This window comes from Ischnura elegans, chromosome 8, assembly GCF_921293095.1.
Source record: "Ischnura elegans chromosome 8, ioIscEleg1.1, whole genome shotgun sequence".
Classification (NCBI taxonomy): domain Eukaryota; kingdom Metazoa; phylum Arthropoda; class Insecta; order Odonata; family Coenagrionidae; genus Ischnura; species Ischnura elegans.
This window is the reverse complement of record NC_060253.1, coordinates 40,559,925-40,582,233: the sequence shown is the minus strand read 5'-3', so window position 1 is coordinate 40,582,233 and position 22,309 is coordinate 40,559,925. Positions and strand designations below refer to the sequence as shown.

The 22,309-nt window shown below is 40.5% G+C and overlaps 1 protein-coding gene across 3 annotated transcripts in view; it reads left to right on the top strand.

Moving 5' to 3' along the window:
* The window catches only part of LOC124163282 (NGFI-A-binding protein homolog), a 156,637-nt gene that overhangs the window by 12,551 nt on the left and 121,777 nt on the right, over positions 1–22,309 (top strand). The gene's annotated exons all lie outside the window — the stretch shown is intronic.

The window sequence follows — 22,309 nt, the reverse complement described above, 5'->3', positions numbered from 1 at the left end:
AAGCGTTGATAGAAGCGAAGTTACTTCATTACATATGATTTAAACTGGATATACTGAAGCTAGAGATACTGAGAATAGGTTTCTCTAGTTTAAATCATATTTAATGAAGGAAATCTATCTTCTATCAACGATTCGGAATGTAATCCCGTCCATACTCTGAGCTATTAAAAAATGCCTGCAAAAGATAAAAGAAACCACGATAATAACTTAGGGATCACATGTACCACAGAAATTACCGAAATTCCTAGGATATTTTTCTATGCTAGTGCCGTCATTAATTAGCTGATAGTTTATGTCCTTTTACGCTCTTAGAATAATGACCATGCACCATAATGAGCATGTAATACTTTAATTTAGTGAATTCGTGAATCCTAAGTTGGTAATTCTGAGGAAATCGCCGTCGTTTCCTAAAAGCGGTGTTCTTTTCTAAGACATCGTGCGGAAAAAAGGTATATTTTCAGTAAAAATCTTATGGAATAGCTTTGATTAAATAACTTACGAACTCGCTGACTGATGTCGCACAAATTGCTCCGTAGAATATGATATGCGTAGTTCTTTTTGTAAGGAAATTTGTAAAACACAGGGCTATTTTCTGTAGAAATTAATGCCTTATGATATTGAGGTGAGCCCTTACTGACTGATTAGGCATTTGCAATCTGTTGAGCAAAACTTCAGGAATGTCTCATTCAATGGTGACAAGTTTTCTTTTGTAACAATTTCTTGGAAATAAAGGAGTAAAACTTTATCAGGTTCACTAATATATTAATATGGGCACGACCCGGGTTTCGTAACGTAGTTACTTGGAGATGTACAATCACTTTCAAAAATTTTAGGACAAAGTTTGTGGCGCCACTTCTGCTTCTAGAGAAATTTTAATTTCCCTTACTCCCTTTGGTTTCCTTGGTCACTCACAGAAAATGTTTCGTTTGCGCGTGAAGTTATATTCACTCCGAGGGAGATGTTACTTGCAAATTGATCATTTTGTTTCGATTTATGTCGGATTTAATTATTATTTCGTGTGCATTTACTGCGCACTTGCACCGGTTTTCACTGAAGATGTGCCCACATTAATATAATAGAGAACCCGACAAAGTTTTACTCATTTATATCCAATATGGAGAGGTTTCACAAAGCCAAGCCTGAAGTTATCAGTTATATGTAATTATTTCTATTAAACTTTATTTGGTACCGTTTCAGATATATTTTATAAATATGGTCGTCTACAAATTCGCATTAAACTCAAAAAGTCGTTTAAGGAATAATTTAATTATTCCGCTACCCGATGCCCCAAGCACCTAAATAGTATGAATATGTTTAGAATGGGAAGTAATGAGGGGCTTAAAATGTAAATTACTCGTTGATTTTGGAGATAATTTGCCCAAAGAACGTTTGTTCCATCCTACATTATTTATTCAAAATACGTTTGAGCCTTCATCAGCAGATGGTTGCTTGAGGGCGGAGTCCGTAGGTTGGAGGAAATGAATAAATTTCAAAATCCTTTGCACAGATGTTTCCTGGAAAACCTCATCAACAATTATCATTATTAAGTTTATTAGCATTCGTAATTGTTTGATGAAGACACAGGAAAATTAATCAGAAGATATGGTTACTACTACTGACATTATTCCTCTCATGATCTGCTTCGGCTGATTGACTTGAATTTTCTGTTTCGAAAGTTAATATTTTCATCAGTAACCAGTGAGACGTTATCAAAATTGAGGACGAACTAAGAAACGATTTTTTTCCTTCTGTTAATTATTTTTTTCTTTACATGGACCCAATTCTCAATTCCAGTCATTCCTTAATTTGCCGAAAGAACTAGTTTATTCTCATACTTTCACCATCTTAATTTCAATGTCTGTGCGTGTGTCTAAATATTGTAAATACCAGCCGTGGGCGTTTTTAAGTTTTAAAACTTTGAGGCAACTCGCGACTCATTAGTATCCTACAATTTTTTTCAGCTAAAATTCACTCTTAATCGCTTATTTTCGGTTTTCAATTTGCTCTTGTGAAGTCTTTCTTGTTTTTGCACATTCTGGGCATGGTCGCCATTATCCAAACCCGAACTATTGAACGCCGAGTTCAAACAGCCTCGCGTTCAATTTTGCCCTTCGGAACATAATTTCGCGTCCTCGTTTGAAGAAGACCCGAAATGTTAAGTTGGGCGAATCCTAGAGTCTTCTTCGGACTTTGAATAATCGCGTCTCTTATCCTGCAAAAACGGATTCGCCTTCGCTTTTTTCTTCTTCGAGATCACGACTTAGATTGCTACTTTTCAATGGCTGAGCATTGAAAGTTTTTCCGAAAGAAATAGATAACAAGTGCCATCCTCGATGTGATCGACCTGTATTGCAAATTCTGTTTTTAATAATATTCGCGATTGTTGATATAACTCGGTGGAATCGCCGTATGAAATTTTGTTACGCTAATTACTTACATAGTTTAATTTTGTTGTTGTTGATTGCATTGATTTATAGCAGTAGTTAATTTCAGTAATTGCATTTTAAATCCTTAGAATGAACTCTTTTATTCCTTTCTAAATTGATTGGATGGCGTGGCTTTATTGCAATGGCAAATATTAGTCTCAAAAGGAAGTAATTAAAGACAGATGTCGTTATTTATATGGAGATTTCACTACCGTTGGCTCGAATACCTGAAATAAGTATTAATTAAAAAATTTATGATTGAATAATTGACAATGATAAATGAAGAGCAAACTTAGTGCATGTCCTTCATTTATCATTGTATCATTATGTTCCACAACATCTCGCCGAACACCGTTGAATACATTTGAATAATTGAGATTATTTATATCCTAATTTATGATTTTTAGCCTCTATGGATCTTTAGCGATAATTTTCCTTATCACGTCTGCGAAAACTATTTGTTTTGAATTGCATAGTAGCGGACTCAACTCAGTATGATTGGGGGAGGACTGGAAGTCACTGCTGGACTAGTGAGTCCATTCGTACGAGGCAGAGAGCGTAGACGGGCGTAGAACATCCCTCGCGGAGGGCAGACGCTTGGGTTGGGCGGGCGGAAGGGAAGAAGACGGGCCCCAGGATGACGCCTTGAGGGACGCTTTGAAAAACGTCGGCGGGAGCAACAAGGGAGTTTATTTTCGGTCGAATCGAGACGCGGCGAGGGAGACAAATGTATCGGCCGACTCAAAAATTTCTCCCCACTTCCACGCTCGCGATTTTTGCTCTTGCCGCAGAGAAAAAGGCCCACGGATTGTGGAATTCTCGTTCCTTTATTTATCTCTTTTTTCCATCCCGCTTTGCCCCATGGGACGTCATCGACCAATATGTATCTATTTCAGACCAAACCCGCTTGGTAAAGCTGCAGGACCTGCTTGATTTTTAGTCGCGGGCTTAGATAACCGCAACCGTTCCGTGCAAGCCCTACGGGATTAGCGGAGACTTTACTTTTGCACAATGTATGCGCCTGTTCTAAATCTCGAGCAAAAAGTTTGTGCTGTCTAACTTCGGATTACGGACGTGAAATGAATTCGTGAAAGAGATCGTGGTCCCTTGAAAAGTGGATGAAAATTATTTGTGGAATGATGCAGAGTCTCAGTTTATAACGAATATGATTTAAGCTTTGTCTTGGAAAAAAATCTGATGGAATTGTTTGGAATGAAAACAACGTTTAAAGCGGGGAGTTTATTTGATAGAATCCAAATTAGAACTTAACTATCATCATATTCTCCTTAGCATACTAGGTGCTATCATTTTTTAGTAGGTTATTTTAATTAAGGTATTTATTTATGCCTGAAATTGTCAGTTCTCTTGCTTGCCGACAATGGTTGAAAGTTGTACCCACCGTTGACTTTAATTAATTACATGTTTGCAATATATGTTATGAATTGAAAATTTCTATATTTTAAAATGACCCACTGACTTGATAGTACGTAATATCTCATAATATTACGCCGAAAGAAGTAAATGTCTCTTACGGACTTCTAGTGTAACATATATGGACTTATTAGTGTCTCTTTTTACGTTGTTATCAATATTCCTATCCTGTCATACCAAACCCTTGTCTACACCGTCAATGCGAACATCCTTAAATATTTCCTTGTTGATGGAAACAGATGTGAATTCAGTTTTTATTTGAATTAACGTTCTTTTTCAAGTCTGATTGCAATCGAATGTAAAAATGGTTTCCTCATTTATACGGGTGCCTAATCACGCTGTTTTCTTGGGAGCATTCTCTTCCAGTTTTCCCGGGTAATATTTTGTGATATCTTGCGCTTTAGCGTTCATGGATTTTACTACTCACTGGCAGTCTTCCCGACCTAATCCTTTCATAACACACTCACAGCAAACGGGAACCGGGTGATATGAGCTTTCGACTCGTTTCTTCCTTTTTTCTTCGTAGGCACTCTCTATTTGCTTCTACTACTGACACGTACTGAAACATACTGGTGCTTAAGTGCGTTCAGTGGTAGAGAGGAAATTTTTGTCGTTCTTTTTTTCACAGTGCATCACCGATAGAATGCGAAAACCGTTAGTGACAGCGCCGCATCATTACTATTTTATGAGCTCGCTCAAAAATACTTTCGCCGCATCATTCATTTGAATAGGAATGCTTTCATCAAGCTTGGAACATCTAATAATAGCAAAGTTGTGCCAGGGCAATAGTACCAACATGCTTTCGAAAGTATGTGAATCGTTCCACTTCTCGAGGTCATTATACTTCGATTTTTTAGATGATTATATCCTTGGCTATCTACAGATGAACTAGTTTGGCTAGTTGAGCCAGCCGAGTGTGAGATTAGCTCCATCTGTTGGTAAATGCCAAGAATTCTCTGATCGCTGAACTAGTTGAAAGTTTCATCGGAAAATCGTGAATTATATCATGATGGAGAGGATAAGTACAACCTTTCATATTTTTGAAAGAAGTTTTTTTTCAACGTCACGCCAACGAATCACTGTGCACCTGGTACAAACGGCTAAATTAATATTAAAAGGGTATGTTCGAGCCTGAAGACACTGGCTGCTGCGTCGGATATTACTATTGCTCCCCTAAAGATGAAAAGAGTAAAAGCCTAAAGTCTTAAGCTTAACTTTATCCCAAGAGCAATTTTATGTTTTATTGAAAAGTTTAAATTAAAGGAGGGTAGTTTGTTTAAAACCCTTATTCGTAACGTTCGCGAAACGCTATATGTGTTCAATTGCGCTCTGTGTTATTTAATATTTTTAGTCAGATTTTCTACCTCCATTTCCAAGTACTTCCTCTGGTTGACTGCTGGATCCGAAGGAGTATGCAATTAGGTGCATGGGAATATGCAAAAAGTTCTTCGATGGCATTTTTCCTAGTGTTTTTTTGTTAGCCCTTCGAACACAATGTGCGGAGTAAAAAATCGCGAGTCTGTATTTTTTCCTTCTTGGTATCGACGCAATGGCCGACAGAATTTCCAGCCCTAGCACCACTTTTTTATCGGTCTCCCTCCCGCCCGACTTTTAGTTTTTTGTCTTCTTCCCGACCAGGCCTTGCACGCATGCGTGGGAATGGAAGAGGTGGAAGAGAAAGAAGCTTAGCAGACGGGAGCAGGGCGAAAAATAATGTAGAAAGGCAAGATGAAAAAATCGGCAGTCGTGCTCCGCTAAAGGAAAGGGTTAAGCCTTGGTTGAGGGAATGGGTACGTGAGGTTTGACGGAAAAAAAGTCGGAAAGATTCCACATACGCGCTCATTATCACGTAAGAAAAAAAATAGCCGCGGTGGGTCGCCAAACTCACGTCATCTCACCTGCCCCTGGGTCCGCGGTGAGGGTACAGGGTGGGCAGGGTCCCACAGGGGTGTTTGGCACAAAGGAGTCCATCCCCACCGCCGCCGAATACTTTCTACGAGCCTAGTGGCCGCCGCGCATGTGTTACCCCCAGGGGCCCTCCCCCCCTCAAGAAGGGTTCCCTGCCTTCCGGGTGAGCAGAGAAAGGGGTAAGGAGGTGGGGGCAATACAGGGGATAGGAAAGGAATCCGAATGCAGATGACGGGAGGCGTAAGGAGAAGGGATGAAAGAAAGAAGTCCCAGGACGGAACCTTGGGGGACTCCCCCGCACCGTTTCTCTTACCGCACGAACCTCTTCCCTTTTTTTGGTTCTATCAACTACTCCTTGGGTCCCCTATCCTTCTCCTCTCTCGTATACCTTCCCAAGGGTTCCCTATACCCTCAAATGACGAGGCATGTCCCAAGTCGCGTGGCTGTCTCGGGTCAAACCGACCTGACGGTCACGCAGTTTGTTTAGTGACGGTGGATCGGCCGAGGCGATGCCCATTGAGTCCACGTCACTGCGCTCCCTTTAAGAGGATCTTAACGATCATTGAGCAATATACCTGCCGACTTTTGTCCGTCATCGGCTTACGTAGGGCATCAAAAAGTTATTTTTTCACGGGCATGGTCAGTCTAGTTGAAAGTCAGTCTGTCAACGTTTCACTTTTTATGTGAGGGTTGCGGCGGTAATCTTTCGATCATTGGTTTTATATGGATCCAATTTGTTGGGCATTATTTTCATCTAGATAATTGGTGTTTTATGGCACAGTAAAGTAATACTATATCATGTTTTCTCATAATGAGAATGGGTATTGTTAGCTTCAATTCGTGTGAGGAAGGACAAGAGGGTTGGCTCACGTGTAAATTTAATTGGCTTTATATACTCAACCGTGCATTTTATGGCTATTGATTTCTTAAAACTCGTTTCGATTTCCACTTCTTGAGTTTCCGCAGGTTTATTCTCCCCACAAAGGAAAATTGCAGTGTTATTTGATTTAATCTTTATTACCGCCTCGGATTCAAACAAAATGTGTCGTTATTGTCAAGTTGTCTCACAGTAACTCTGCACAGTTTTAGTAACCGGTTGAGTCAATTAACACGGATATAAATTATTATGGGCAATTCGAATGCCATTGTTCGTAGGCTATACACCTTGAATTGCGTGCAGATATTTTGCCTCAACTTGCGTCACCAGTTTGGCTAAGGCCGGGACGTCTGCCCTCACTCAAGCTGAGGAAGTTAAGGTATTGAGCTTAAGACTTTAAATTCGCGGCAAATATGCTGCAAATAATGTCAATAGCTTACGACGTCTTTGTTACGAATTCCTTCGAGTTGATTGTTTAATGTGGCTTGTTTTATGCTTGAGAAAATTCAATTCAGTTTATATGTCAAGAAGTATTTTAGAAATCCTGGTGACCGGTATTTTTGTGAGATGCTCTTCATTGAATTTATTTTAAATGTTTACCTCAAGGCCTAATTTAGGTACCTAATCTACATTGTATTTGCAGTTTAAAGCAGTTTAAAATATCCATATTGCCTTATTTATTGTAGACTGAAATATCATCCGCGGTGGTAGTAAAAGTTAAATAAAATAAAACGGCAATTTTCCTTTTTTGGGGGAATAAACAGAGTAATACTCAACGAAAGTCAAGAAATCCAAGCCGAAACGAGTTCTTACGAATAGCATCACTAAGTCTTAACAAGAATAATAAATATTACTATAATAAATGAGACTAATAAATGTAATATGACTAATTATTGCTTTTCAGTGCCTTGCTCAAACATTCAGTACAATTCAGAGCTCAGATAGTATCTAGGCATGAACTATTTCACGGTGTCAGTCACAGAGGATCTGGTATCCTTTTGAAAGGTTGTCTTCAAATCAATCCTCAATCTTCGAAAGCGGTGATTATGTTATTGAGTGCAGTCCGTGTGACGTTCGATTGGAGTGAGCCAATGCATTTATGGAGCGAGAAGGGAGAGTTATTGCATTGTCCGCCATAATCCCGTCCTTGCGAGCGAGGAGTAGGCGAGCTTCGAGAGTCGTAGAAGGAAAGTCGATGCCATTTTGAGGGCTGTCTCGGGATTTTAAAGCCTTTGCACGCCACGCTCGTGCGAAGCGTTTATCTCTTCGAAGGGAGGAAAAGGATGACACCGCAATTGATCCGTCTGTTGTTACCGCTCGCTTTGCTTTGCAGGGTTGTCAGTCGTTGCTGCGATGATATTCATGCCGGCATTGTTAACGTGGGCTCTCTCTTCCGAGTGGAATCATTATACAGTTGTCTGTGTGACGGCTTGGGATATCACGATCATGGTTGTCCAGTATTTTATCATCAAAGTCAACACGGAGAAGGGGAATACATAGAGACCGGCCTCAATCCGTTCGTATAAATTGCCACTTAGGGTCATTTCAATCGGTTTTAAAAAAATAACCCCAACGCAGCGATGTGCGCATACCAATCCATAATTTCCAATATTTGCATTATTCAATTATTTTTTGGCACGATAAATGGCATGGAAAGCTTTAAATTCGATAGGTAATATCATCATATACCAACATGCCACGATATTGAGTGAACAGATTCGTTTTACATATTCCTCGGCTAGAATAGTATAATAAAATGCTTAAATACTATTTAAATATTAATATGGTATTCCAGAAAATTTCTCTCGTGAGAAAAAATGAGCCTCAGAAATTATTAAGTTGATGACCTCTTTACGAGAATGAGTAAAACTCTTTCCATTTCTTGATTTACATGGTATCATAATGTTTTCTCATGAGTAAGATACTAAGTGCGATTCATTTTATGAGGGCCACCTAACACTTGCTCAGGCAACTTTGTGGTAATATGATATGTTAACGGTTAGAAGATTTGAACTTTTCGTCCAACCGTTGACGAAACTCCTAGCTCTAACTTTGAAAGCTTTCGCTGTTTAAACCGTCTCTCGTCTTTTGGGCTCGCTAATATTCTCCTTCAGCTGACATTAAGGCGAGCGACGCTCTGTTCTCCTCTTCGATTGGTATCTTGGATCTCTCGCCGGTGGCGGTTGAGCCTGCTGGTGAAGGGCTAACAACACACCGTTGTTCTTTAAATGCTTTCATAAGTTCGTTTTAAGGGCGCCACCCTTTAACGTCCTCCTTCAGTAAACCCATGCGCGAACATCGCCTTCCATCGATTGTGAAAAGGGAATGGTGTCACTATACGGTAACCGCGGGCGTTGTCCCCGCTTACTCCTGCCGAATGTACATACACACCATCTTCAACTTTCCCATGCATTATAAAAACACCTCTCCCTAAGGAGAAAGGAGGGGACGGGAATAAAAAAAAACCTTGCGCATAAAATAACTCCTAACGTCTGGTATATCCTTGAGAAGTTTGATCGTAAGGAGAGTGAGGTGAAGTAACGATTTTTTGATTTTTTTTCTCATCACGCCGTTCCCATACTGAAGTTTTTTCCTCTCATTCTCACGCACTGGCTTACTCCTCATGCATGGACGTGTACGTGTGTTTTTTTATCATTCGAACTCTCCGCAGATTAACAGCTCTCTGTGGGGGTAAGATATGCAAGAAGCATGAGAAGACAAGAAAAAAACATTAAGGGAGGCATATAGAGAGAAAGGAATGGTGGTGTGACGGTATGGTTGAAAAAGGAGTGCGAAAGAAAAGTGAACGGCGGTTGTTGAGCAGTCCTCGCTGAAAAACAGCGGCGCGACTGTTTTTGGTCGGCTGGGAAGGGGGAGTAGGGGGGAGGGTGGGATGATTAAGGACAAAGGGAAGTAGGGGAGAGGATGGAGGGGAAAGGAAAGGGTTGGAAGAGAAGTGGGAGAGAACAGAAAAAAAGGGAAATGATAAAAAATCTCAGCAGTCAGGGGGAGAGGACCCTGTGTTCCCCGGTAAGGGGCGGGAGGAGGAAAGGGTTGAGGTCCGCTCAGGCAAGGCTAAAGTACGGTTACCTAAGGGAACTAGGATAATGCGACCATTAACGGAACAGGTATATAATTAGAATATTTAATAAATCGAATCGAAGTAGAACCTTGTACCTTGAAAATAAAAAATATTCTAGGATTTTAAGAAAACAAATAGGGAATTATGTCAACAATTTAGCACCTGTATTTGGAGCTAAATTGTTAGAATATATTCATAAACCTTGTATATTTAGCTGGTTTTCGTCAATTGAGTCACTGTGAATAAAAAATTATAAATTATTGCAATGACACTGTCTAGAGTTTTAGGTACCTGGTTCAAAAGTACGAATTAAAGATGATTTCGAATAATTAGAGCGTAAATTATTCAATTTCCACTGTGGGAAAACTACATGGACCCTTTAATGGTAGGGCCTATTGCATTTTACTGTTTTTGAATCTTCTCTAAAGACTGTTTTACTTGTAGACATATAAATCAACTGTTACGCTCGTCTCGCAGGTTTCGATACTTCTGAGAAGTACTGCGAAGAGATTACTAATCGATTGAAGTCGTCGAACTTCCTTCGACTTATTAGCGAAGATGAAATAGTTCAACTCCTAGCGCAGTAAGAGCCGATGACTATTGATGTATTGCCAGTGGCATACGTTGATTTTACTACTTAATCGAAGAATATAGTCCCAGATAGTTTTATTAAATGTATTACATAATGTAGATGAATTATGAGCCGCAGTTTTGTTTTATTGTCCCACATAGAGGAGGAATTGAAAATATTTCTTTCGTTTATTCTGCCATCACGGAGTGTATTCGCACTCTTGGGTAACTTCGTCGTTAACAATCGCTAGATATCGTTATGCTATCGTTAGATACTACAGCTATCAAATCAAGCATATTGCATACTAGGTTTACGCCCGCCCCGTTTGGTAAACGCTCGAGCATAAATGCAAGAAAGCGCTCATGAAGCAAGCATCCACTTCTTGAAGATAATGGTTGCTTCTTTTCGCTCCGTTCACTGCAAGGGAAGCGAAGTATTTTTCACCGGGGCACAGAAAAAAAGGAAACGATGAAAAAATCACGGGAGATAGGAGGAGGTTCTTATATTCCGTGGGATAGGCGCGGAGCGGGGAAAGAGCTTAGTTCTTCTGCACCGTAGCCCTTCCATCCATTCCCACACTGCTTGTTTTTTTGCCTTCTGTCTTTCCATCAGCCTCGTGTGGTCGACGGGTATCCATGCAGATGAGGAAAGTCTCCCCCGTTTTTTTCCCGTATTTGTTCCAGCGCTCGACTCTCCGCTGCCTGTACCCTTCCCCTCCCCCCACTCCTAGGGTTCACCCCCTTTCCCCCCTCCGGAACCCTTACATAAGGGTACCTTTCCCCCTCCACCTCCGAAACTCGCTTGTTTTTTGCAATCGTAAAAAACAATGGGTAGGGCATAGGGTGTATGGATTGGGCAACCTCTCCTGCTTGCGTGAGATTTTCAACCCTTTCTGCCCAGTGCCCCTGAGGACCCTTGCCTAGGGGCCCTTCCCCCCTCTCAATCCCTTCAAGGGGCCCGGGCAGCGTCAAAAAACCACCCCCGTAAGGGAAGGAGGGCCTAGGAGGTAGGGGACGTCATCAGGAGGGGTTCTCGACATATCATCGTCTTTCGCACCCCCTGCCCAGCTCCTTTTTGTATCCCCTCAACCCTTTCACCACAGCTCTGTCTTGCTTCCAAGTTGTCGCGTCCAGCCCTTTCCTCTCCCAACCTCCCATGCCTATTTCCGAAGCCTAGGGAAGTTTCTCCAACTGCCTTAAACATGGCGCATACAGACAGATCAACGAGTAGCTAGCTGTTAGTTATTTAAAAATTAAAGTATGCCGCGTATTCCTCTATCCGCTTCTTAGAATTTTGATGAAAACTGTTGTCTCACGCTCCTCTTCAAGTGAATGTCTAAATGGTTAAGAATTCCGTTCACTTGATCCTCAACAGCGATTGGTTAAAGTTATTTATTGAAAAAATTAAATATTCCGCACAGTATTTCATCTTGTTTTTTGTAGTTTTTTACAGAACTTTTTGTCTCATATTCTTCTATGCTATTTTTTAAGCTATTATTATCGTTGGTTGTATTCTGCATTGTCGTTTCACTTGTTTTTCGACCGTCTTCTGTAGTGCTGAAAAATTCTGACTCATTAAGTATTTTTCTCTCCGCTGCATTTATCCTCAATGTTTAAATTATTTCTATGTGATCGACCTATATATTATTAAATATGTCTATCCTACCTCCGAATTAGTTTTTGCTTGTAGTAAGACCGGTATTTTTGCTACAATACCCAATTGTTCATTGGATATAAAATAAAATGAATTCATGGGTTTTAATAGAACACGTTAAGTTTGAATAAACTGGAAATTAGGGTTACTAGAAAATACCCTGATTATTTATTGATAATTAAGCGATGTATACTATTACAGAAAAAGATGGGGTTAAGTCCTTCAGTCTATTGCTCTCAAGCCCTTTGGTCGTGCGTATACATGGAGGGATTTCTTTGATTCAATAGTTCTTCTCCTTTAATGCGAACTGTGTCTGAGGGATGCTCGTATAATTATCATGCTCGCAAATCGTTTGCTAACTTCATTATTTTTTCTTCCGTGAACTGTGCCCGATAGGCTTATGCATACACAAGGGGCTCTCTTCGATTTTCCAGTTTTCCTTAAATGCTAACCCTGTCGGATAGCCGTTACGTTTGGCCCGATTTTGGTACAGTTCTTTAAAAATTTGAGGAAGCTTTGACTGTGGGCCGTCTGGATAGGAGTCAGAAAATCACATAACTTAAAAGGACAGCCATGTTTTCGAAGCGCTAACTCAATTGCGCTAACGATTGGGCAAAGTAAGCGGTTATAATCCACCTTCGGCTCTTCATAACATTTCTAACTATTTATTCTCCTCTCCACTATGCATAAAAATCTCATTTTTGTGCGATATTTTTGTTTGCCTAAGTTTCTTGGGTATTAATGACGATATGTAGAGGAGATATTGTTTGGGGAAATATATCGCGCACGATCAGAGGATTGAACCATATATTCATAGATTGTATTCCTGAACATGTTTAATATATTCGATACGGAAGTACTTCACTCACCTTGTCGTCATTGAGAATAACGCTTTATTTCGATTTGCTGATTGAGCTTTATCATCTTCAAAATGCAATTAATTCCTATGGATATTTATGAGTACAGCGGCGTAACTAGGGGGGGGGGTACGAGGGGACCCCCCTAAGTCTCAAAGAAATTTTAAAAATATTTAAAACTAGTGTCTAGTTTTGACATTAATTAATTACTGCATCTGCTTAAAGTTAAATTTTTGGCGTCAATATGACGCGAAATGTATTTCCAGGCAAGTCACTTTGAAAAACTTTCCCAACCCCCATTTCATGGGGGGGTTCGCCGTCCTGGGCCATCCCGTCCCCACCAAAGAATGCTCCTAGTTACGTTGCTGTTTGAGTAAATATAAACTTTTCGGTGCATTAAATTTTTAGACGAATATATTCTAAGAATATTATAATTAGTATGCTCGAAAATCGCTGGAAAGTTTCCATTATTTTTCTTCCGCGATTTTCTTATATTTGGAAAAAAATCAGAGTTAGAGCGATTCATTTTTCTTTAGAAATAGAAGCAATAAGACTTAGTTTCTCAAGGTATTAGAACAACAGTGTTAGCAAGTGTTCTTTGAATTCTTCAATGATTTTTTATCATAGAAATACTCGTAAAGAAATACAAATAAGGAAAAAAATTGATTTCCACAATTCAATAGACAACAAAGTCTCCCAGAGATATTGTTTTTTCTTCAATATATTTTTCTTAGTATGAATGAACGTAAAGAAATATTTATTTTAGTGTGGTGAAAATTGTCTAGTCGTTATAAAGAATTTTTAAGCATTTTTTTCCAGATTAGTCTATAAATTGGGATTAAAATCATGAAAAATTGCTCTGTAAAAACTAGACAATTTTACCCACCTTACTATTAATAATTCTTGTTGAAATGTCAACGTTTATCCCTTAATCCATCATGTCACCTTTTCACGAAGTGAACTAGCAAGCCATTGATTTGGTAATGTTTTTCTTCCAACAAATCCTTGCATTACGGTCGACAATGCCGCTTTTATTTGCGCCTTGGCTACTCCCACCGCTTTCTTTTCTGCTCCTACTCCATCCGCCAAAAGTGCTCCTCTTTCTTTTAACGCGGTCCACCCAACCCACCCCTCTACTGCCAGCTGATCCACCCTCCTCCGAGCAATCTGGCGCCGGCTCCTGTGCCCTCATTGGCCGCCATGAGGCAACTGTCTTACCCTCCCTATCTCTCTCGCTAAGTTACGCGACGACCGGGGATGATCAAAATACCAATAAAAAGTAACTCAGCATTTTCGGTGTAACTTTTTATATTTTATGCATGCAAATTTGATATCTGTCATGGCTATCGATTACGATTGTAAGATGGAACCAATTTAATGTACTGTCACTGTAAATGAAAAAAATTCGAAATATTATTGAATGAATAACATCGGTAATTAGTTAGGGAGCAATGAATTACTCTCACTCAGAGAATAAACCCATGAATAGGTGAGGGACGAGCTCAACTCAGACTAACATTAAGCCAAGCGCTCACAATCATGCGAATAATACTAAGGGTAAGAGGGCCAATTCCTTTCTCTTGGCCTCCTTCAATTAAACTATACTGTACTATACCTTTCACTTCGTTTAGGGGTGTCTAATAGCTTCCCCCAGAATTTGAACCCGGCATCCTGCGGTCAAAAGCGCTCTACCCACTAATCTACCACGCTTAGCCATTAAAAATCTCAAAATATTATCTCCTTAAACGTTATTTTGCACAGATAAAATATTTATAAATGAAACAGTTGATAGACCCAGCGGAGTTTCCTCTTGGGTCCAACGCCGACGCCAGCGCCAATTGCCGGTCGCCGCTGCGACTCCTTTATAATATTATTGGCGGGTGGAGAGAGGAGGCGCCCGCTATGGGTGACTTCCTTGTCTCTCCTCCGTCGAAGCATTTAGACGAGACCGCGATGCATTTTCCGTGTTTTTTTCTTAGTAACTGCTCACTCCCTCTGGCGCTGTTGTTTTTTTTCGAACTGCTTCTTCCCCTCTCGTTTTTTCCCTTCAATTACTTGACGAATTACGAAAACTCCGTCTGCAGTGCTCGGGTGGCGGAAAGTTGTGTTGCTTCAAGCGTGTCTGTTATTCTGCGTCAAACAGCCTGACGGCCAAGGCATTGTTATGATAGACGACTTTAATAAAGCCATATGGAATACGGCTTTCCTTGAATATAACTTATTCTCTCTCTAGTTGCGGATAAATATTTATTCTCTATATATTTTTGCTCATTCAATTGACAGAGTTCAATAGTGTAATAACAGAATCAATCGCATATTTTAACCAGTTTTATTTAGCAGTTATTCCCAATTCGTTTAGTTTTCAAAATATCATTAGATACTCCCGTGTGATTTAATGACATCCGAGAGGTTTCCTCGGCTTACGATAAGTTGTTGATTTGTGTGAATTGAGGTCGATCTTGCAAATTGAACTTATGTTCTTTGGATCTCAAAAAATTCTGGCATCCGTTTATCTGGTCATATGTGTGAATCCCTCCATTTTCATAGGCAGCTACCTGCATTTTAACGGGACGTAAAGGCCGTTTTACACGGTACACGGAATTGCGCAATCTGACGTACGTGCGAAGGCGCAATCAAAATTGCGTCGTGTAAAGCGGTGAATTGCTAGAACGCATGCGAGAATGCGTGGATGCGAAACGGCAAAATAGCCCCTGTTCCAATTTCGTTCATGCATTCGCGCAATTCCACGCCATTTTAGAAATTAATGCAGCTCTAACCTGCGCAATTTCGTGCCCCGTGTAAAACGTCCTTAAGAGTTTGCAACATAAAGGATACCCAGAGTTTCCATTAGTTTCGGGTGTTCATTCAAAAACTTTTCTGTGCGATCTTCCGGTGATGGTAGCATGCAAACTAACCAGTCTTCCCGGACTATACTCCAGCTCACGACAAAAACGCCTTGAAAATGACAGAACCTCTAAGTAGGCGCTACAGAATGGAGTCATTAACTGGAAATAGTAGGATTAGAGAGGAGGCTGTCGTAGTAAACCTCTCTCTCTCTGCGAGAAATTTGCGTGAACTACCGGTATGATGGTGTTTGAGGGATTTCCGATCGACGACAGGGCATTGTGTTGAAACTGTTCAAGCGTAATGAATTCCCTGTTGAATGATGCATCGAACCTCTGCCACTGCAGGCCATTATGAAGAAAGGATCATTCAGAATTTTAGGATTAACTTCGCATAAATTTCTTCCCATCGCTCCGTTTACGTACATTCTTCTGCGATACGCACATCCTTCCTAAATGCCTGGTTAAAATATGGCGGTTATCTCTCATAACCGCAGTTATAGTATCGACGTGACCACTGTGATTGGACAAGAGCGGTAAGTGACAATAACTCGACGACTTGATGCCAGTTAATAAATGAATAAGTTGGTATTTAAGTTATTTTTTAAAACTACCAGTAAGTAACTTAATGTGGCGACAGAGCTTTATTTTGTTTAGCTAATAATTCAAAGGATTATAATGACACTGAAGGCTATTTTTTTGGCTTCTGAGCTCTCCTTGTCATGAGCAATGTTAAATTCAAGCGCATGCATTGAGAGAGGACTAGTCTGACTAGACGAAATATGGGAATCGCTATAAAAGGGTTATAAACAGGTGGAGGTCGCGAGATTTTGCTCGGATTTAGATTCAAAACTCTCGGCACATTCTCTCAAGGCTGTAGCCAGAAAAAAACACAGGAGCTGGATCATTTGAGGAGGTGACAGGTATATTTAAGGTAGGTTTGAACAACTTGACCTCCCGCTGCTACGGCCTTGTATAGTATACCGATATATTTGTTGAGTAAATACACCTTTAAACTATTACATATTCTATGAAAGTGAACGATGTAAAGTTAAGGTATAGATGGCATGTTACAATACTTTATTTTTCCATAAAATATATCTGTCATTTTTTACAACCACCATCGCGTCAGTCTTTTGCACCCATTTTTTCAGATCGCTCAATGGAATTGTTCTTTTGTTGCGCCAGTAGCATTACTGCAGCTCATCTCCGATTTGGGAAAAGAAGCTTCACTTTGATTTAATGTTTCGGTCTTGCTCGAGAGGCCACGGAACATTTCTGGAAATCATTGCCCCCGTCCTTCGTCACCGACAACTTCTCTCCGACCGTCGAACAGACACACAGGGAGCACAACTGGTGCCATTTCGATCCTGTCATACAATCCATAACTCGTATTTTATGTGTGTGTGTGTGTGTGTTGATCCCCGGTGATGTGCAAAAAAAAGAAACGGAGAGGAGTTTCGTGGATGTAAAAACGAGGAAAAAATAATGAAGACGCAACCGGCCACCTAGTATGTGGAACGGTTGCTCAAATGGTCCTTCCCCCTTGTCTAGATAGGTTGGAGAGAAAAAAAAAGAAGAAGAAGATGGCTCCATTTATCTATCCCTTATCCATTCCATTTCTCTCTCTACGCTATCCCCTTCCTATCCCCACGCTCCCAACCCCATCTCGCGGCCGTTTCCGGAGTTTCGTATTTTTGTGGATTCCGCCTCAGCATTCGGGGCCGTTTCCTCTTAGGTTTTTTTTTTCGTTTCCATGGTGTTGGGAGGACTCCCTGTTGGCGCTCCGGGAACTTTTTGCCGCGTTCAAAATTCTGCGCTACACGAGAGATACCCAGATAGGAGCGGCGGAGAGGGGATTCGGAAGGTTCCTGGAGCGGGGGGAACGGTTGTAGGGGGGAGGGGAATAGTATCTGGAACTCTCGTCGGGGGAGGAGTGGTAATGTTTTTTCTTGCAGGGATACAGTGCTCTCGGGTGGTGCAGAAGGGGGGAAGAAGGGACTCAAGGGTAAAAGGGGTAAGGGTACTTCCCCCTTCCCACCCGTTCGGCGATTATGACGGATGACTTCGTCGTAAGAAATCGCGATAAATTTGGCGCCCGGAGGCAAGGTTCGAACCGGCGGCGAAAAATCGCGAATTTTTTTTTCTCTTCCTCGTCCTTCCTCAAGCGTTTTCCCTCACCCCCAGTTGCTCCAATTTCCTCCATCGTCCTTATCTGCTCGAGAAACAGCCAACATAACCCTTACCCCAGCTATATCATTGTCCCTCCATCCTGTCAATTTCCTTATTACCAATTAGCTTTAGAGGTTACAAACTGTTTTTGCGCTACTTGATGTAAGTAACTTTTAGCTATTCTGGTAAATTCAGATTCTTCGGACTAACGTTTCACAAATTTATTTTCACGTAATATGAGATTGAGCTTTTATTCAGTGTATAAATATCCCACAATACTGCAAACTTTGAGGATTTAGAGCTAAAAAACAATGTAATATTTATTGCCATTTTTGAACCGTCATTTTTCTCAATGTCAAAAACATACCCTCTCCGATCTAATGATGACGAAACATTTTTATAGAACACCTTGATGAGAGGTGGTATCCAGGATAATTTTTGTAACTTTTGGGATGGAAGCTATCTTTAAGCTTAAAGAGTGAAAGTACCCAGAAATAGTTGGAGTTTTAGGTCCTTTAAGGTGCGAGGCGTAATTATTTTTACTTATTCATTCAGTTGGGAGCAGCAATGCAATTGTTGGGTTGCATGCATAAATATACAGGGTTATCATAAAAGAATGGCATGTACTTCATCTTGGTTCATATGAAAACATGATTACTTACAGTTTATATTTTTATTTTTCGAACGTTTTTTTACATAATTAATAAATTTCAATGTGTACGCCCATAGTTGCTCGACTAAGAGAAACCCGGCTTCAGACATTAGCCTACTGTAAACACAAAGCGCCGAGGGGACCACAGCTTAGCGTCTGAGAAATCTCTGCCCCTCTATCCTATATTTTCCAATGAATTACTGAAACCTCATCATTGTTTAATGATAAGAGTGAAGGTATCCAGAAATAGGTGGAGTTTTAGAATTTTTTAGGCGCAATACGTTTGTTTGCAATTATTTTTAGCTTTCCATTTAATGCGGTGCAGCGGGTTAATATAATAATATACTGGGTTATCATAAAATCATTCAGGAATCATATAGGGGAAGTTTCACCGAACTTCCCCGATATGATTGAATTTCATATTGTTACGCTCGCTCTCATTTAATCTTTTTCTTTATTAGCTCTCCCTGGTCTTGTGTGATCGTTCTCTCCTCCTGCGAGGGAGTAATGGATTTAGGGGCCTAGAGGAGAAAAAGTGTGTTTTCGCGCTTGGCTTCACCGCGTGTTGCAGTGTTTCAAGCCCTCCCCGCTTTTGTAGGGGTGGTTGATGCATCGGCCGAGTACTACGGCCTTTTTGGCTCGCTTCCGGCTGCCGTTTAGATGTTTTCGTGCCCACCGCGACCGGAGGCGTCTGCGTTTTCAGTCGCCACCACGGTGGCATGTTTTTCGATTCCGCGAAAGATGTTTGACCTTTTGTTGTAGTCGCGTTCCACTCCACTAGAATAATCTGCGTACGAGTCAAATCAAAATTGTAAACGGCTACTTTTACTATGGAAATGCCTCACCATAAAAACTATACTTCCGATCCAAGTTTCCGTTTCTCCATCAATCATTTGATATTCTCAATTGGAAATCAACCAATGTTTTGAAATGTGACTGCGATAGCACACAAAGTTTTTGTGGTATCGTATTATGTTTTTGTTAAATATCTGTATTGTTGGGAAAAGACTCCACAAGTATTTGGCTGTTATAATATAACGTATGTTAAACCTTTGTACATTCCTAAAACTTGGAAAGCTTAGACTGATAAGAGTCGTTAATATAAAGTAGGTGGGATTAACAACTGTCAATTTTTCAATTAAATATCGACCATAATTCGAATATAAGCGCTTATTGGTCGACAATCGTAGGGTATTGAATGTCGATGGCGCAGTAAATAGGTAAATCAGCGGGTTTTCGAAACCTATCATTGGCTTAAAAGTCCTGTAAGTCTAGTTGATGATTGCGTCCATTTTTCCGACCATCGAGAAAACTGGTGAATGCCTCATAGATAACCGAAATGTCATTCCACTATCTCAAACTGCGTAGCTTTTGCACGATTATTAAATGGGCGTAGTCATTCATTATAGTGGGAAAGTTTTTGTTGCCATAAAATATCGACAGTATGAGCGGATGATTTAAGCAAAAACTCAAGTGGATGGGCACGAGACTTTTCTGTCATGTATCGATTCTCCCCATCGTGCTGCATCGTCTGGCTGAATAAAACGCACGTTCGTGGGTTTTGCGGCGCGTCTGTGGCCCAGAACGGGGTCAGACGCAACGAAGAAAGACTCCAGTGCGCCCAACAGTCGTCGCTCGAATACGCGGGCGCGCCCGCTCGGTCGAAGTTCGGAAACGATAAAAAAAAAATGACGGCGGCGAGGCGCATTGTTTTTTCGTCTGGAGCCGTTTCGTGGAAGGAATCGCGTCGCTCGGTATTTTTCGGATTAATCTCTGAATCGAAACGTGGTAGGACAAAGTTTGGGATTGCGCATTGCTAATTATCTCGAGGAATCCTGCAAAGGAAAGCTGAATAGAATTGGAGGAAGTAACTGGAGGGTGCTATCAGCTTGGAGCATATGCCAACGAGGGAGCAGGGATAGTATTCACTTCATTTTTTTGCATCAACATTAGGCATTTTTCGTGAGGAATTTCTTCCTGTTTTGTTTGGAAAGGATGATTCTTAATTCTCTTTGTTTTCATTTTTCCTATGTCGAGGAAAAAGGCCCACTCATCTTGGCTCTGATTCTCCTGTTTTTTTTTGAACTTGTGTTTTAAAATAGCTTTGGTGGGAAGAAAGAACAGCTTCTACAGACCAGCTCAAAGAACTCAAGTAATACGAAGATTAATTTTCATTTTTCTTCAATAATATTTGTGGTAACAGCGATGTTGTATTTTTCCATTTCATAATAATCGTTTCCAATGAAACAATTATTTTAAAATACTTTCCCGTTATCTTAGAAGACACTATTGAGTTTTGGACCATTGGAAAATCTTTGGATCTTGGATTTTGGATTTGGAATTTGGTGCGTTTGGATTTAAAATTATGCTTTACTTTTAGGCTTCAGCAATCAGCGTTTAAGTTTAACAAAGAATGCTCAAATAGAATATAAATGTAGACGTAAAAAATAAAATAAAAGTGATTGTAGAATCATTTCATATGCAGAAGTTGGCGACAGAATTTTTTGCCGTGTGGTGAATGCGAAACTGAAAAAAAATCCGCATTTATGTAAGACCTCGTTGGGCGTCTTTTCCTCGTGATGCGAACGACCGCCGAAAATGCGTCACGCAGTTGACTGACGGCGGCCGCTGTCCGCGCCGGCGCAGACTGCACCCCCGCCCCCTCTTAAAAAAACTCCTTTACTTTACCGAGTGGAAAAACCGGTCCAAGCGAAAAGTGCACCGCGGTTGCAGCCCGCAAATATTCCGGCAGTCTCCGAATAAATAAAAATAAATTTAAAAATAAGTAAAAATAAAACCTCCTCCTCGGAGGTAGTGGGGTCGGAGGGGGTGACGTCTGAGTTGCAGTTTTTCGTGGGCTGACGGGGAGAATTGGTTCCCTTCTCAGAATGCACTGCGGGACGAAAATTCGCCTCGAATGCTTTCGGACACTTGATCTTTCCCTCCCGTCGATCTGAGTGCAGCTGGTGGAAATTCGATTACCCCCTCCTATATTTCAGCTTGTCATTAACGACAAAAACAATGAAAGGTTTTTGTCTTTGATGAGCCGATGGAATAACCGGTAACGGCCAGGCCTTCATTTTTCTGATGTATTTTTTTTATTATTTTAAATATGTTCAAAATATCGAGAGGGAGTCGGGCGTGCCTTTTTTTCCTACATTTTCTACTTTTTTATTATTTCAAATTTAGTAAAAATAGTGGAATGGAAAAAGTGCCTAAGAGATGTTTGTTCGTAATTGGTACTTTATTTTAGCTCTAATCGTGAATAAATATCCGTATTTCCCGCCGTAGATTCGATATGTAGTCATATTCGATATTTTTGAATAGTCAAGACTAGAGGTGGGGCCAAGTGTTGTTGATAGCTAAAAATATACTGGCCTTTTTAAGATGCATGTAGAAAAATCAAAATAAAGGTATCAGTTGTGCAGAAGGTACTCGCGATTTCTGATTTTATGCCACCTGTTAGTTATTTTAAGTAGGAATCGTGAGCAAAGTGAAAGTGGATATTGCTAGGAATCGCTGGTATCAAGTAAATCTTGCGTCTCTAACTGATTTTGTTTTTAATTGAGTTTTTTATGACATGCCGAACTTAGAAGGCATCAGTAATTTAGAATCGAAGAAATGTCGTCGATTTATGAGAGCGTTTACTTCCCCATTCATGATTTGAATGAGAGACATTGTGAACAAGGGATATAGTGTCATTTTTTGTCGATGTTTTTAGTTAAAAAGATAAAATGTCGCATGATATTAGGGTTTCGGGGCACATAAAACTGAGCACGAAAAAAGGAGTTTGGCCTCCTGGTTGAATCGCCGGACGTGGAGACGTCTTGGAGCGAG